Source organism: Engystomops pustulosus, chromosome 2 (genome assembly GCF_040894005.1).
Source record: "Engystomops pustulosus chromosome 2, aEngPut4.maternal, whole genome shotgun sequence".
Lineage (NCBI taxonomy): Eukaryota > Metazoa > Chordata > Amphibia > Anura > Leptodactylidae > Engystomops > Engystomops pustulosus.
The window spans coordinates 64566277-64570759 of record NC_092412.1 but is presented as its reverse complement, the minus strand read 5'-3'; positions in this window follow the sequence as shown (position 1 = coordinate 64570759).

The following is a 4483-nucleotide window of genomic DNA, read 5'->3' as shown; positions in this document are numbered from 1 at the left end:
TTATACATGTCATTTTGCTCCTGTTTGTGGTCATTAAAACTGTTGGGTTGTGCCCAAGACGCCTCAAAAGTCCAAAATTATGTCTACCCAACCCCCCCACCCCCATGATTTTGTCTTTACATAAGCATGTACAGTTCTGTGTGATATTGGCAGTTTCTGTTATAATCCTTTTTATTTTTTTGGAACCTAATTTATGTTTAGTGAACAATGTCTCTGTTCTGTGTTATGGTTTCGTTTTTTAATATGATCCTAGAATGGGTTAAAATATAAAAGAAGCCTTGCATCCCCACACGGATCCCTGTTGCTTCAGTTTACACACTTCCTGGTTTGGACACAGGAAATTCCTGCTTATCCAATCACAGGTCGAGATGGCCAGAAAGTAGAGATTTGCTGAAAATGGTCAGTTTATAAAACAGGGAGAAGATTTCTGCTTCATTTATGTTTACACCCATTGTAAGCCTGCAGCTTTTTCTCCAACCCCTTCAACTCTTATGGTAACAAAAGTGATATATGCTAGTCTAAAATACTTTATGTAAATTTTAGATGTATAACATATATTTTAGATAGCAAAAAAAAGAAACCACTGCAATGTATTACACTGTTTTTATAGCACTTTAATATATAAAGAGCTCTGTAAAAAATGTATGTATGTAACATATTGAACGTGTTGTATCAGCCATACCTTTACTCTATGTATGCATTTAATTCAACCTGACCACTATCTGAGTCTCGTCTCAATGTTAGTAAAGTGCATTCATAATAAAGTATAAAATGATTCTACATGCAGAAAGCAATGAAGCCTCTGTCACCTCTTACTGTAATAGGAAACAAACAATATCATTAAATAATCATCTCCGCTGTATGGACCCAGCTCAGTGTAACTCACTACCCTAACACTCATATAGACCACATCGGTCATGATGTGGTTGTTGTCCCTCTTCCTATAATATCTGTAGTGGAGTGTTGACTTCAATTGATATATATATATATTTTTTAATGGCTTTAATTGGTGTCAGAGGCGTAACTATGAGAGGCAGGGCCCCATAGAAGACTACCTCCTCAGAAAACATAATACATATTTGTATACTCACACAATTTATGAACTGATATACCCGTTACAGATCTGTCCCAGTAGCTGCTGACCACATGGGGGAAGTACATTGCAGAAATTAGAGATGCCCATCCTTCTCTCCCAACATTTCTTATGAGTTGCCGATTCATGTTGTGTACTGTGGAAGAAGTGTCCAGTTATATACATTTTTATGCTGTACAATATGTAACACTCCATGCTTTAGTGTGTCAGATTCGGGGGCCCCCTGTCATTGTGGGCCCCATAGCAGCTACTACTACTGCTGCTCTAGTTGCGTCCCTTATTGGTGTCTGTTTCCATTATTGAACAGGAGTTTAGTGCTATTTTTGTCAATTTCAAATAAGTGAATCCAAAAGGAAATGGTGCACACAGACACCAATGTAAGCTGTTAAAAGTTTTTTACCAAGTCTGTTAGACTATCCTTATTGCTTTAGTGACAGAAGATAATAAGGGAGGTCTGAAGACAGATGTGAACTGGGCCTTAGGTGCACAAATTCTGTCTGATAGTATTGCTTCTTGCTCTCCAAGATGCGCAGTAGACCGGCTTATATGGCTCATTGGTTAATCAATGAATAAAGTTATACTAGGACAATTGGAAATGGAAAACATTTGGCAAGATAAAGTGAAGCAATAACATAATCATGAAAATCCCACTTTATAGATGTTATCCTCTGTACCCAGTAATTTTCAATCAGAAAAGTTATTCTGGTTTAAAAAAAAAAAAAACACTTCTGTATAACCTGTTATTTATTTATATCTGCCTTTTCCATTCAAAGTAGTCCAGTTGATGGTCCTATGCTGTGACACAACATGTATATCTGATCACCTCCTCCAGGCTCTTTATAATAAGGCACCTGTAGGTAGGACACTGTAATTATCTCACTACTCATAAGGAAATTACTTTTGGATTAAAAAAAAAAATCTTTATTGACCTTTTTTACGTTTTCTAATACAATAGAACAAACCAGGGACCACATATCCGTTCAAATCTCCCCTTGGCTTTCAAGTATTCTTCCCTCTCCGACCTAATAATCTTATTCATTTTATTTATATACTCCTGTATGGTGGGGGGGCAGCCTGAATCCAGTAATACACAATAACCTACCTTGCTTGGTATGACATATGAGCCATACCCAATCTTACTCCACCCGCATCCAGGTCTGCGTCTATCATTATACACACAATTGGGGTAGTTGACAGGTCTACACCATATACTTTCTTTATGAGACCCAACACATTCCTATAACATATGCAGTAAGTGCATGTCTTCCTATGTGCACCTTTGTCAGCAGTTGTCACCCCTTATTCCCACTCTGTGCAGCCAAGCTGGAGTTCTATACATCCTGTGGCAAAAGAATATTTGGGAAAGCCTCTGCATCATACTGGGAGATGGGTCAGGTGTCCATCCATGCTAAGAACGAGACCCATTGATCATCCAACAGTTTCTTTTAAAAGGAGGCATGGGTACCTAAACATATTCATGCATATTTAGGTTTTGTGCAATTTCAGAGGCTACGCTGCATTCAGATTTTTGTGTATTGGGGTCAGGGCCAGCGTGAGGGGGTGGGAAACTAGGCATTTGCCCATGGCCCCTTGTCCTAAAGGGGCCCCTTGTTTGTGGACTTTTGTGGCCAGAGGATGCAGGGCCGCATCTGCCATGAGGCGAGATGAAAATCTCGCTTCAGGCGGCAGAATGCGGGTCCCTGCAAAGGGCGGCGAAATTCGCCGCTCTAAAGTGGGCGATTCGGGCGTCCATTAACGCCCGAATCGCCCACCAGCTAAATAAATCGCGCCTGTCTCTTTAAGACACAGGCGCGATTTATATGCGGAGCGACGCAGCGCCTTTCCGGCAGCTGCGTCGCTCCGTTCTAAGCAGTGACACAGGCGGCACGACCTCACGCCGCCTGTGTCACTGCGGAGCCGCGGCTCACAGGAGAGCCGCGTGAACACCGGAGCTGCGCCGAGGGAGCAGCTGCCTGCAGGTGAGTATGATTTTATTATTTTTCATGTATTTAATTAATTGTGGCTAATAATTAATACTGCGGGGGGGGGGGGGGCTATATATATCATATGGGGCCAGAATTATTTTAAACTGGGGAGGGGGAGGGATCATGGAATGCTATTTTATTTGGGGCTATAATTATTTCTTTATTACTGGGGGGGATGCAATATATATTTATATTATTTGGGGCTATACCGTAATTATTTTATACTGGGGGGAATGCTATATATATATTATTTGGGGCTATGATTGTTTAATACTAGGGGGATGCTATAGATATTATATGGGGCCAGAATTATTTTATACTAGGGGCGGGGGGGTTCTGTATATTTTATTTGGGGCTATAATTATTTTATACTGGGGGGGGGGCGCTATATATATTATTTGGGGCTATAATTATTTTATACTGGGGGGATGCTATAGATATTATTTGGGGCTATACTTATTTTATACTGGGGGGGATGCTATAGATATTATTTGGGGCTATAATTATTTTATACTGGGGGGATGCTATAGATATTATTTGGGGCTATAATTATTTTATACTGGGGGGGGGATGCTATAGATATTATTTGGGGCTATAATTATTTTATACTGGGGGGGATTCAGTATATATTATATGGGGCCAGAATCATTTTATACTGGGGGGTGCTGTATATATTATATATCACTATATCACTAAGCTGGGGGGATGTATACGGGATACAGTATATTACTAAGCTGGGGGGGGGGGGCTGTATATCGGGTACAGTATATTACTAAGCTGCGGGGGCTATATGTATATAGATTTTATCCCTATATAATGAAGGGATGTGTTATATGTGGGGTAGCGTGCGTGAGGGGTATATATTATTTAGGAGCACAGTGTTGTTTTCCAGGAGACTTTATACTGTAAGTGACTGTGGTATTTTTAGGGACGCCGGGTGAAGATGCTGCACGGAGCTGAAGATATCCGGCCGTGAACTAAGCCGCGATACGTCATGGATTGGAGAACCCGGAATAAAGTTCTACTGATGGAAGAGATTGTCATCTATAAGGTACTAGATGCCACTAATGCCTCTCAGATCCTGTAGTCAGTCAAATAGTGTCAGGGAGCTGTCTGTAGGGTTGTTAATTGTTAGTAAAGTTTAAGGATTTACTTAACAGGGAGTGGGGGGGGGGGCAGCATTTTAATATTCGCTTCAGGCAGCAAATATGCTAGAATCGGCCCTGAGAGGATGCATTGCTCCTTTAACACGCCTTGGTTGAATGCCCAGGTGAAGAAGCTCATCATCTATCAATCTATGTAGTTATCTATAATTTGTTAATTTGTATAATTGTGTATATTTCCTATCTAACCATTTATTTATCTACTTAGAGAAAGTCCAGAGCAGCACATCAAATGTAAAGGT